This window comes from Haliotis cracherodii, unplaced genomic scaffold (assembly GCF_022045235.1).
Source record: "Haliotis cracherodii isolate W230 unplaced genomic scaffold, xgHalCrac1.p SCAF_4, whole genome shotgun sequence".
Lineage (NCBI taxonomy): Eukaryota > Metazoa > Mollusca > Gastropoda > Lepetellida > Haliotidae > Haliotis > Haliotis cracherodii.
Window position 1 is genome coordinate 71,178,177 of NW_027266297.1, and position 15,047 is coordinate 71,193,223.

Genomic DNA, 15,047 nt, shown 5'->3' on the forward strand with positions numbered 1-15,047 from the left:
GCACCAAAATCCCTGGATTGTCTGGTCCAGACCCAAGTATTTACTGGTCGTGTGCGTGCTCGCGTGCGTGCGTGCGTGTGTGGCTGCTTGTACTAATCCGTACAAATGCCGATTTTATAGTGCATGCCCACTGAGATACCATGCCGCAGTTTTACGTGGATAGCCCACTCAGACACATTAACCCGACTCCGTGCTGCCATCCTATAGCTGGAATACTGCTGAGCATGGTGTTAAGCAACGTCACAGGGAGGTCGGGTAGCCTAGTGGTTAAAGCGTTCGCTCGTCACGCCGAAGACCCGGGTTCGATTTCCGACATGGATACAATGTGTGAAGCCCATTTCTGGTGTCCCCCGCCGTGATATTGCTGGAATATTGCCAAAAGCGGCGTAAAACCATACTCACTCACTAACTCACTCATGACGTCACATTGGTATGGGCCGCTTCGCTATGAAAACAATTGTAATACTTAGTGACACATAGTGAAACTATTTCGCCTGTATCCGTGCCTTTTGGGGTCATATATAATATATATAAGGGTAATACCTCCTGGGTTTTATATTGAGAGTATCAACTACTCTGGTAAGTTGCTACATTAAGCCTACTAATGGCGCACACTTAATTACTTGGTTATCAGGTCTTGGCCATGCTTAAGCCAGGGTGGTCGTCACTGACAGGAGTATTTCAGAAACTGGACGTGTCATCACGTTCTACAGAAGGAAATAATTGAAATTATGAATGGGTCTCGTCTCCGGTGTTTTCAGTTTCATCTGGTTTCTGTGTCCTCGTGCCCAGAATATGACGATCAGACTGATGTACGTGCTGCGGGTCGTGTCGGACATCGTCTCTAAACACTTTTACCACGGACGTGTATAGTAGCTGTAGTTTTTATGCGCCATAATGACTGACACTCCCACAATCACACGACATAAAGCGGTTATCTCTTTACAGCGTGACAGCGCATCCCTCCCTCCGCGAGAACCATTGACCCGAGGCAAATATCAAGATTATGCCATTGCCCCGGCGATGCAAGGAGCTTAACATATACCGACGTTGGCACTGTTTAACGGTTTGGAGTTACACGTCAAACCGATTTGATAAAAAAAATGGAACAAATGGTTATCATTGCTTATGTTTTTTTAGATTTATTTAGTTAAACGGTGCAATGACAGATTACATCACGTTCGTGGCTGCATCGAAGACAAACAGCGCCACGGGCACTGCTGTATTGTAGGCGGGCTCTAAACAAGCGGTGGTATTACGAAAGGTTACACACTAAGTGACAGGGACGCGCCATGTCTGTCAGATGCTGGGGACAAAATACGCCGCCTTGTTTTAAGACCAGTCAGAATCAACCACACCCTGCACTAACTACGTGACCTTGAATTCCATAACCTTCAAGGTAGCGAAATATGAACGATAACATTGGCTTTTGTACATCTTTAATCTGATTGTATTTGCACCTGCTGTAGTTGTACCTGTTGTATTTGCACCTGCTGCAGTTGTTCCTGTTGTATTTGCAGCTGCCATGGTTGTACATGTTGTAGATGCACCTGCTGTACTTAGTGGTGGATCATTTGTGCCTAGTCCTATTTATACATGATGCCTAAATAGACGCCGGTCCTAACAACGAAGAGTACAGGAAACGCATAACTTAACAAAATTGTTTCTGAAATTGCAATTCATGATTGACTTATTAAATGAATTGTGTCAACTTCTACGTGCATATAATGCTATGTCTATTCATCTAAATTATCTAGTTGGTACATGACACTGTATAATAACCACTTATCAGTAACACAGGAAGGGCTGCATACACCTTGTAATACAAACCAACCGTGACCCACTATACACCCTGGCGTTAGTTGTTGGTCTGCAAACACTGAGAGGCATAGCCCCCTGCCTGACTGGATTCAGCCGCTCTATATACAGGTACAGTACTCCCAATACCCAAATGTGGAGCGGCGACAGCCACGCTTACGTTGATGTCAAGGACATACTTGACATAGCTGCGAACTGCGATAATCACCGATCAGCCTTCAGGCCGGCCACAATAATGTACAGAGATCGTTTATGTCATCAGCTATGATTGGTTAGTTGACAAATTAATTTCTACCTGCGGTATACAGGTGAGAGGAATGTCAAATCGGGTCAAGAGGTATAGGTCCTCTGTCATAGAAATACCTACAACCCCCCCCCCCCCCCCCGCGCGTTCATTACTGAGGAAATGCCTCTCTTACTGCGCCTCTCTTACCGCGATATCAACAGACTAGGAGTGGTGTGGTTGATAGCTAGTTACTATTTACTATTATCATTCCACCGACATTGGAGAGAACCTATGTAGGCTTGGGTCACACCAGCCAACCCTTGTGTGGATGCAGCCTTCCACATAGAATAACACTTAGTCACCACGGTACTGATGAGTCACTACACTCCTGTGTTTTCTAAACATACATAAAAGGAAATATCACCGAAAATCAATACCGAAACTCAACTATGAAACATTAATTTTGCTATATTCCTTATATGACACTGCACCAATACGGCATCTGTGTGTAGGCAAATATGGCCACCCATGTTTCGAATATGTTTCATAATCGTCTAGATTCTAAGCAGTGTTCAATGTAGCCATCTATTCGCATATATACATTCCTCCAAGCACTGAGATGGTTAAGTCTGGGAGACATGTTGCTAAACTGAAGCGAGGGAGCATCCTCGATTAATGTCATCTTATTGTAAACCCCCTGAAACTACCCGTTGCCATAGCTTGAATTCAAATGACACGATGCCGAATGACCAATCACATCGCACTGATGTGCGAGAGAAATATCTCAGCGTTATTACAGACGGAGAAATAGAGATAGTGACGTCACTTCGGTTGGGCGTGGGTCCAGGGTATTTATCGGGATGTAATGCAGATATAATATACTGCATTATCGAGGATGGCGTAGAAGTGACGTAACACGTTTAGCCACATCGGTAAATACATTTCGTGAAAGGTCAAATACAACTTCCCTTTCAAAGAATTAGAACAGGCGACACTGGTTGACGCGCCAGCCTCCACTATATCGGGGGCTTGTCGCCTGAGATAACGACCTATATCACAAGCCGCCAGTGTGGAGGTTTGCTGCGTCAGCTTATCTGGTGTCCCGGGTCAACTAGATAGATGGGCTCACCTGTCAGGTATGAGGGTGACAGAACACCCCCTCCCCCTCCCCCCGGCACACATCACGTACATCACGTGGTCGCCGAACAAACAGCCGACAGACGTTGGTTTCATTTTAAGGCTTTTGTCTGAGCACTGGATCGGCAGTCGAGCTGGGCGGTTTGCATAACGTTAGAAGACACTGGATCGGAGAGTACTGGATGAGTAGGAGCGTTATTGGAGATTTTTTACGGGGGTAATTGTGTTGTCTGTTGTGATCGGATGGGTTAGAAGCTGAAATGTAAAAAGGGCTAAGGTTTAAACTCTTCACACTTCTTTGAATTTGAATTAAATGTTAACGGAATGCAATTTTCAAAAATACCCTGTAATGGCATAGCATAGTTCTTCTGCAGAGACACATTCGGTGTTGAGTCATTGGGGCGTCATCTTTTGTATACTTGAATTCACGATTGATGGGGGAGGGGGGACCTTCCCACATGACTTTCCAGCCATGCGTAACAAGTCCACTCGAAAAAGAGCTGTGAGTAAGTCTAGTTCTACGCCTACAGTTTGTAATTTGTAGCATGGCAAACCAAAGTGAAATGGCCTTTTTTGGAAAGAGTTCTTTTGTTCCCCCCACCTGTTTTTTTATTATAAACCTGTTGACTGCATAGGTGATATATTAGGGGGAAACGGAACACAAGGGACGCTGGAGGTTACTTCAACGAAACAATCTTAGCATCTGCAAAAGTTCTGCCAGGACTGAAGATGCCGGCAAACATTTGAATCACATTCATATATTCAATATAACGAGAGGTAAAGTCAACATGAACTACTCCAGCGAAAGGCGGCCACACCCGCCCAATCCCCCAAGCAGGGTAATAACCACTATCCTGCTATTGGCAACCTTTGTCAACAACATACAAACGTTGCTGTGTTAAAGACAGGCCCGGCGATTGTGACTCACTTCCGCGGGTGGCGCTCAATACAGTGAGTGAGTGAGTATGTTTTACGAAGCTTTTAGCAATATTCCATCAATATCACGGCTGGGGACATCAGCAATGGGCTTCAAACATTGTACCCATGTCGGGAATCGAACCCGGGTCTTCGGCGTGACGAGGGAACACTTTAACCACTATAGGCTACCCGACCGCCCTTTGGCGCTAACTACAAGCACTTTCATAATCAGAATATTTTTTTTATAGTGTCCATACACATATCAGGACATATCTTGTCTCTCCTGTGGGCAACTGCTTAGTTCATAGGCAGAACTGTAATCAGTAGTATTGTTTAAAGTCAAATGTAAGGATTCACACCAGACGATGCCATATATACTACTAAAAAGAAGTTAACGGAAATTGTTCGTATTACAATAGTTAATCTGTCATGCCAAGACTTCTTTTGGCTAGGTACCTCACAGAGCTAGCCAGCAACATATGGCGGTGAGGAATAATAGTACTCGTTACCACATTATGAGGATAAATCTAATTAAAGAAACACATATACATGCGACATCAGCAACCACTGGCCGATGCCATCAGATCAGATCTTCACACTTCAGCTGCATCCCAGCGTTAGAACCTCGCACTAGTCCTGAAAGCCTTGCCAAACTGCAAAATAATTAGGGTATCACAAGAACTGGTAGAAATGTTCCATTTTTAAGGGTTTGGCTATATGTCATCCTTATCAGGACTAATGGGCTAAAAATGTTAGTTTCTACCGCTGCATCCTGATTTACAATTCAAATTATCATATATTATTTAATTCATCCCAGTCTAATGTCATCAGTCATAGCCGGATCTCCGGTTACACTGTTACGGCGACCGAGGTATAGTATGTCTCACAGTCCCTGAACAATATTATTGTCCCTTCCGCCCAGCCCTTTCTGTAATGCAAAAGCCCTAAATAAAACAAATCTAGATTTTCCTCAGGTTCTGAATCTCCCATCTTACTATTTAAATAAAAAATGTCAATCAAAATTACACATTTTCAGAAACTAAGCGCTAGTCTACTACCGAGGATTTATCGCCTTTTCCTAATAGGGTGAATTAACCAGCTTCTGTTGTCTGTCGAGACCGATTGAATGTTGTTTCAGTGAACACGACCCACGTCGTGTGGTTACAATGACTGTACACGATCCGCCAGGTACTACATTGCTACAACCACTCCACATTGTAGACCGTTATGACAAGTAAAGGGAAGGAATCCTGGATTGTCTTTGTCAACTCCGGGGTAGGATAGGTCTTCAGCAACCCATGCTTGCCGTAAAAGGCAAATGTGCTTGTCGTAACAGACGACTAACGGGATCGGGTGGTCAGGCTCGCTGACTTGGTTGATGCATGTCATCGTATCCCAATTAAGTAGATCGATGCTCATGATATCAATCACTGGACATCATTTACAGACCGCCGTCATATAGCTGGAATATTGCTGAGTGCGGCGTTAAACTACAAACAAACAAACTTCGTGAAGACAATCTTGATATGCCCGGCATACTGCCCCTGAAACCCCCGTGCTGAGGTGAACATGTACCATGTATACCGACACACACGATGTGCCACGATTCCTGCTATTCCAGCGAACGAGAACTGACTTCTCCAATGCCTAAAACGCAAAACACTCCTTCAAACAACCCGATCGATATATTATCAATTACTCTTTCAATGTAGGCGAAATATCGATCAAGTGAGTTATAAAGTCATTGTATGATATCTATTTTTACTGATCTATTTTGCCCCCTTACAGAGACACGTGTTGGTTTGATAACGGAGCGCTGCATCCTCGGCACGGCTTGTCCCAGAGACACCTGGTGTCAACACCGCTGTCAGGTGTCTCTCACAGGTGGATACAGTCGCCTACAGCACCACACTTCACGCTCACGCCCACCATTGTTTGGTGTAGCCAGAAACAAGCAGACACATTTATTTGGCAACAGTGTTACACATATAGTCGAAGACGTGACTCTGTCATGTTTTGTCCCCCATGAGACGTGTAAGAAAATAGCTATGTGTAAGATTGAGAAATGTATAGAATGGAATATAAAAAGATACGATTTTGTTTCCTTGGAAACAGCACACTCAGCACAATCTGTATGTTTGTTTTCATGTCAGAAATATGCGAAAGTACTGCCCCCGAATCCTTCCAATGATTGAATGATTATCTTCCACATGTATAAATGTTTTGCTCCCAGCAGGTCTAGTGCGAAGAATTCCACCTTGTGGGGGGCGGTCGGGTAGCCTAGTGGTTAAAGCGTTCGCTCGTCACGCTGAAGACTCGGGTTCGATTCCCGACATGGGTACAATGTGTGAAGCCAATTTCTGGTGTCCCCCGCCGTGATGTTGCTGGAATATTGCTAAAAGCGGCGTAAAACCATACTCACTCACTCCTCCTTGTGGTGGTGGTGGGTGGGAGGTTGAGGGTGAAGAGACTACCATGCTGTTGTTCGAATATTGATGTATTGCTACAGGTGTGTGGTGTTGTCAAAAATAGGCATTAAGTAATACTAATTATTTCAGTGCCAGCTGAAGATAAAACTGGAATGTTAATTACTTCTATAAGTCGTCTCAGTAAGTTTATGTTTCAGCATATCTAAATATATAAATTTAGTTTCGAGAATGCAACGCTTAAAGTTTCACTAAGTGTTGTAAGACATGGGGACATTGTTGTTGTTTGTTGTTGTTTGTTGTTGTTTGTTATTGTTTAACGCGACACTGCAGCTATGTGACGGCGGTCTGTAAATATTCGAGTCTGTACCAGACAATCCAGTGATTGACATCATGAGCATCGATCTACGCAATTGGGATACGATGACACGCACCAACTAAGTCAGCGAACCTGACCACCTGATCCCGTTCGTCGCCTCTTACGACAAGCATAGTAGCATTTTACGGCAAGAATGGGTTGCTGAAGGCCTATTCTATCCCGGATCTTCACGGGCCCAACGAGAGTTGACATGGATTGCAACTTCTATACTGCTGCTTGATGAAGGCCCCACCGTCTGCACAGACACGTCGCATTGAACCAATAAAGAATGTGTTTGTCTTCGATAATACTACAGCCTCTAAAAACTGGAAGGTTTTAGTTCCAGCACTTCTGTGGTCACAGATCTATAGAACATCACTTGGTATTTGACCCGTTAAGATCCGGGTACAGAATACGTCTTCAGCAACCCATGCTTGTCGTAAGAGGTGACTATCGGATCGAGTGGTCAGGCTCACTGACTTGGTTGATGCATGTCATTGTCTCCCAATTGCGTAGATCGATGCTCATACGTCAATCTCTGGACTGTCTGGTCCAGACTCGATTATTTACAGACTGCCGTCATATAGAATTTTGCTGAGTGCGGCGTTAAACAACAAACAAAAAAAACAAATAAACAAACACTGGGTACTAGTAGAGTGTACAAGTCATACTTCAACTTCACATGATACTACTTTTTTACTACAAATCACTGAACTGCATCATACAAACACCAATACTCAATATTGAAGTAACTGATGACGAATGACCTGTATACTATTAAGTGTGCCTCTTGAAGTGACTGCCAATGACAAAAGAGGTTTAAAGTACAGTTAAAGGAAACAAGTACAGTTAAAGGAAACAAGTACAGTTAAAGGAAACAAGTACAGTTAAAGGAAACAGGCTGTTCACAAATACACAACATAATCTTTGGTGTATCAGATAGCACTGATATAGGGCATATTTAAAACATCTAGCTCTAGCTTACCGCGACTTTGATAATTGAGGAAACGAGGAAACAAGTATATGAAGCATTGACGATTTTCTTTAGATGTTACAACTTGAAACATATTCAGAATATCGGGATATGATGAGTCGACTTCATAACTCAGGTATTGCTTTCAGTAAAACTCTCCGGGGGTCTTTACGCCGTCATCCTTTACAACAAACTCGTTAACGTCACGTGCGGGAATAATTAATTCCAAAAAGAACGCGTAATGAGGCGTTCTTTAAATACATACATGGCTATTTCCATAGGCCCACGTGTTTCCCTTGCAATGGTCTTGTCTATTTCTGGTGTCGGGATCAGGTCAATCTGGGCTTCAGCTTTGCAGTTTGTTTGACTGCGTCGTTAAAGAACAATAGATAGAAGCCACACAGAGATCAAGCCGACTGACATATCCACGGGAATGTCGGAGTTACCTCGACAAACTCGGACAAGAAACGTCTCCGACTACAAAAGCTGTTTTGTTGGTGGTATCGATTTTCTTGCAGTGAGAAGCCACAGCAAACATCCGAATGTGCTAACGGCTTACAGAGTCGGGGGGTCGGGAAGTGGGAAGATGGGAGACCCACGGGTCAGACTGACCCAGATCTTCAGTCGGTGACCGCAGGTGGAAGCACAAGCCACGCTTCATCATTGTAGGTTATCCCTCATCAGGGCCCATGTTACTCCCAACGTGGCCCAGAATAGGTATAAAAAAGCCTCATTTATCAGAAAAGTAGCACTATGCCCTTGTGATATAGAAATGTAGTTAAAAGTGTGAAACACGTCATAAATCGTTAAGTTAATTAAAACTTAATGTCATTGTATCGGCACGTGCGTGATGACATGTCATAGATTAGTGTTGCCTGCGTATAATTAATAACTTATAATTTCATACATCCTTTCAATGTATTTGTAAAAGTTTGAAAGTGTTCTTGTTGAAAATGTTTGAGTACCAGTTGTTTACTGAACAAGATAAAAAATATGTGTACAAAATATTTTGGTAAAAGAATAATTGCATCAACACCGGACATTAACACACACCTAATGTCATACACCGCATGAGTTCTGATTCATTCTGAGATGGTTGGTTGATTAGTTTGTTGTTTAACACCGCACACAACAATATTCCAGCTATATAACGGCGGTCTGTAAATAATCGAGTCTAGACCAGACAATCCAGTGATTAATATCATGAGCATCGATCCACACAATTGGGATCGATGACATGCATCAACCAAGTCAACGAGCCTGACCACCCGATCCCATTAGTCGCCGCTTATGACAAGCATACTCGTCTTTTACGACACGCGTCTCATTCTGGGTACAGACCAATAAAACCTCTCTGTCACAGGGAACATCAAACGGGATATTTTGTTAAACATTCTCCTATTTGTAACGTACGAAGCAGTTCACTCTTTCCGCTAAATGAGAAATCGTCATGAACAAGACAGCAAAAGAGCAGTTGACTAACACTTACAAATACACGCGGAGCCCTGAACATTGTTTTATTCTGCAGTGAATGAATGAGTGAGTGAGTTTGATTTCATCTAAGTGCAATAACCTTGAATACGAGGTTAAACTCCGTGTCATCTCACCTCTGCATTACATTGGATACATTTCTGCTAAAGTCGCGTTGATAAACCTACTCGAAGTACTTATGACAAGGTGTAAACAACCACTTCTTTTTATTTTGTATACACAGCGTGCAGGGCAACCTCTTGCGCCTCCATTAGAAGAATGACAGGGTGGAGATCTTGACATGCCGTATATATACATACAAATGAAACCATACAGTATATATACATACAAATGAAACCATACCGTTATTATACATACAAATGAAACAATACCGTATATATACATACAAATGAAACAATACCGTATATATACATACAAATGAAACCATACCGTATATATACATACAAATGAAACCATACCGTATATATACATACAAATGAAACAATACCGTATATATACATACAAATGAAACCATACCGTATATATACATACAAATGAAACCATACCGTATATATACATACAAATGAAACAATACCGTATATATACATACACATGAAACAATACCGTATATATACATACAAATGAAACCATACAGTATATATACATACAAATGAAACCATACCGTTATTATACATACAAATGAAACAATACCGTTATTATACATTCAAATGAAACAATACCGTATGTATACATACAAATGAAACCATACCGTATATATACATACAAATGAAGCCATACAGTATATATATACATACAAATGAAACCATACCGTATATATACATACAAATGAAACAATACCGTATATATACATACAAATGAAGCCATACAGTATATATATACATACAAATGAAACCATACCGTATATATACATACAAATGAAACAATACCGTATATGTACATACAAATGAAACCATACCGTATATATACATACAAATGAAACAATACCGTATATATACATACAAATGAAACCATACAGTATATATACATACAAATGAAACAATACCGTATATATACATACAAATGAAACCATACAGTATATATACATACAAATGAAACAATACCGTATATATACATACAAATGAAACCATACCGTATATATACATACAAATGAAACAATACCGTATATATACATACAAATGAAACCATACAGTATATATACATACAAATGAAACAATACCGTATATATACATACAAATGAAACCAGTTATTATGAGATGCGGGGCGGTCGGGTGGCCTAGTGGTTAAAGCGTTCGCTCGTCACGCGGAAGACCCGGGTTCGATTCCCGACATGGGTACAATGTGTGAAGCCCATTTCTGGTGTCCCCCGCCGTGATATTGCTGGAATATTGCTAAAAGCGGCGTAAAACCATACTTACTCACTCACTATTATGAGATGCATGCAAGTGAAGCCAGTTGTGATAGATTGTACCCAGTCAACATTACCAAAAATGATTTGGTTTGAAAAGCGCGGACTGCACGTGCACTGCGCTTTTATACTGCTTACGGGAAACAGCAGGATGGAGAAATCCGAAACACGAAGATTACCGGAACGACACGAACGACTGAAAGGCACGGTCGTCGGTAATTGGGAATAATGCCATAAAGTATAATTTAACTATTGCACGAAGCAGCTGTAAAATCAGTAACACGCTTCCTCGGATGAACTAAGGGAGGTAACTTTGTTTTATCGCGCTTTTGTTATGCTTAAATTCAAATCATTCACAAATGCATACTCAACGATCAATGAGACAGTCGAGAAAGGCCGATTAAGTCGAATACACTTTGAGAGAATCGAGGTAATGCCTCCCCATCAATTGTTGTCGCGTTTCGTACATTGAGTAAGTAACGTGGGTTGGTCATAACAAATACATAAACACCATGTCTGTATTTCAAGATTTTCTCAGATATTCTTAAAATCATCAACATATTTAGCCAAAGGCAAAGAATCAGACGTACATATTTCACAAAGATTATTTTTTTATATCAGCTTTCTCAGATATATTATATATCAGACTGGTGAGAGATGTGGTTAAACTGACAGTACTGCACCCTCGATTATCCAGTGTATCATATCGCCCTGCTATGGGGATAAATACCAAATATTTACATTGAAAATAAGAATGCATAATCGAGGATGACTAGACGTACGTAGGCACCTGTGTCGACAACACGGCGCCCGTGCCCGTGTGTCCGATGTTGCCCGGATCCACTCGGCTTGTTCCGTGACCAATAGATTTAAGATATTACCTCACACAGCAATGGCCGCGTGGTTCGGATACCGACCGACCCCTCCATATATCCTCCGTAGTAGATGGCACATGATGGCAGTTTTGGGGACATATTCATTTTTTTAAAGTATACAATGTGATACCGAGTAACGTTTAGATAATTACCACGACTATACCAACAAATAATGTCGTGTACTGTGATAGTCACGGGAAATAGTGAAACTAGTGAAAACAGTTCCCATATGGATTCCTCCCAATGCTGGTGGATATGACTTAGGCACTGACCCTGTTCTCCACTACCCTGTGTTAGCAGCGAGAAGATGTTATCCAGTGTTAGCAGCGAGAAGATGTTATCCAGTGTTAGCAGCGAGAAGATGTTATTCAGTGTTAGCAGCGAGAAGATGTTATCCAGTGTTAGTAGCGAGAAGATGTGATCCAGTGTTAGCAGCGAGAAGATGTTATACAGTGTTAGTAGGAAGAGAAATGCGGACCGGGTGTCGGTATAGAGAGATAATCATCTCATTGCATTGGTTTTGATTAAAATATGGTGATACAGTTGTTAATCAGGGAATTAATCAAACACGATGGGCACGCAGCTGTGACGCAAGACGCCGTGGTCAGTACGACGTGGTCAGTACGGGGTTGATACTTACTGGACGTTGACCGCGTGGACACACGGTGAGTACATACAGAAGATATGCAGAACCATTCTATCAAACGTAAATATCTTTACTTTTCTCTATGTGTAGGACAAAGCACGTCCGAGAGTTTTAATGATATTTAAAACCGCATCTGTGGGATAAAGGTTTTAAATATCTAGCAAACCGGGGGAAGAGTTTTGTCTAAATCATAAACAGAAAAAAAACCTTAAAACAACGTTTATCAACATGTTTATGTTTCAAAATACTTTCCACGAACGTAAACAGCAAATATCTGTTGCTGGCGTACTGGGCTACAGATACGAAACTTTCATGTTCGATCCTCGGGAATATAAAGAAAACATTTGTCATTAGATTTTATGTTTTATTACATTGTGTTAAAATGCAAAAGTGTAGGACAAAGCACGTCCGAGGGTTTTAATGATATTTAAAACCCGCATCTGTGGGATAAAGGTTTTAAATATCATACCAACCCGGGGGAAGTGTTTTGTCTAACTTATAAATAGAAAAAAAACCTTAAAACAACGTTTATTAACATTTTTATGTTTCAAAATACTTTCCACGAACGTAAAATATCCGTTGCTGGCGTACTGGGCTACAGATACGAAACTTTCGTGTTCGATCCTCGGTAGTATAAAGAAAATATTTGTTATTAGATTTTACGTTTATTACATTGTGTTAAAATGCAAAATAAATTTCTATATAACAATGTCAATGGAAGTTGTACTAATAAAGTGCCGGAATATCATATTAAATCCCAGGGGTATTAATTAGAAGATAAATACTATGTGTGTGTCTATTTCCGGGATTTTATCGAGTATTTGCATCTTGGAAATTCATCTCGAGACCCGAAAGCGTTAGCTTGAGGGGCTCGAATGAAAATTTCAAAAAGATGTATAAGAACCAGATTTCAGTTGGAACTATATTGGCTACTGTCCGACTGACACATCACTTACCCTGTGACGTAATAAATATTAATGCGCGCATTCCAGGAAAACTCGCAATGTGTCGGTAATGTTTGTAAGAAAGGGAAAGCGATTTTAAAGCACAGAATTAAAGAATGACATTATATGATAAAGAGGTTATCACGAATGTGTGTTTGGGGATGGTAAATATCCTGTATTAGGAATAAACACTATGTATTTAGCTCGCCAAGGCTTGCTAAATACAATGTTTATTCCTAATGCTCGCCAAGGCTCGCTAAATACAATGTTTATTCCTAATGCAGGATATTTACCATCCCAAAACACACTCGCGTGATAACCTCTATATACCTATTTATGAGATTTAACCACACTGGTGAACAATACGATGACGTCACTGGAGGTTAACAAGTTTTCACATTGGTCATACTCAGAAGCTTTAATCTCCCCCGTGCGTCTTTGCTAAATTGATTTCCTTACTTTGATAATAACTAATGTCATCTTTCTCACGAGCATCTGGGCCATTCTAACTGACATATGGCCCCTACATAAAGTACGCGCGTATGTATATCAGCAACAATCAATCAGAACGTTTTGTGACGGACATTGTTTTTCATCCATTGTTCATTGGATCCATTGGGGCGGTCGGGTAGCCTAGTGGTTAAAGCGTTTGCTCGTCACGCCGAAGACCCTGGTTCGATTCCAGACATGGGTACAAAGTGTGAAGCCCCCGCCGTGATATTGCTGGAATTTTGCTAAAAGCGGCGTAAAGCCATACTGACTCACTCATCCATTGTTAATGTGCGTGAATGTCACAGTTAGAAATATAACTTGTATGAATAATAATGATATGGACATATGTATAACTAGCAGGTATGTACTAACCACATTTGCCAGTAACTCGGGCTTGAGGCCCCTTGTACTGAAGGCCATATATATGTATATTGCCATCAGGAATCTGAATCCGAAATCAATATCTACAATATCTATATTACCTCCAAGTACGATGAAATATTTCACAGTATTTAACATTAAAATTATTAATCATTTAAATATTTAAACTTTCAGTCCCTCAAAAAGATGCTACTGAGAAAAAGATTTTACTTCAAGCTGGGATTTGCCATTTGTGTTCTAACGATCCTGAAACTACTCGCGGACATTGTGTCGCCACATGTGAGCAGACAGACGCTCACAGACAGGCAGGCAGAACCGAACCGCACGCTTACAGTTGAACTACCCGTGGACTGTCTTGAGTCCAACATCTGTCCTATGTCCATTCGAGACGGTCACGTGATTTATACATACACGCGGCTCTATGACTTCTACGACCAGTTAAACCAGCGTGTCAACTACAAGGTCAACGTCACCAACGACCACGACGTTGTTCCCAGAATTGTTCATCTAGTGTGGATTAATGAAAAAGGCGTAGAATTTCAATTTTTCCAGCTGCTATCTATGATGGCTATTCAACGTCACATCCGGCCACTGCGGATATACTTCTGGCACAATAACCTCCCCACTGGTCATTACTGGCGTCAAGCTGTGACGAGCGTTAACAACTTGTTTTTTGTTTACAGGAAGCGAATCGCTCATTTATATGGCCATATAATTCTGCGAGGAATTCATGTTTCAGATGTCATTCGTATGGAAGCTTTGATGGAATATGGCGGCATGTATTTTGACTTTGACTCAATCGTGGTAAACCCTGTCGACCCTCTGTTGAAGTATGACGTCGTTATGGGACACGAGGAGTGGTACGTTTTGGCTAACGGCATGATGTTCTGTAAACCATGGTCGGATTTCTTCCGTATCTGGTACCCTCGATACGCCACCTTCACAAACGACTTCCAG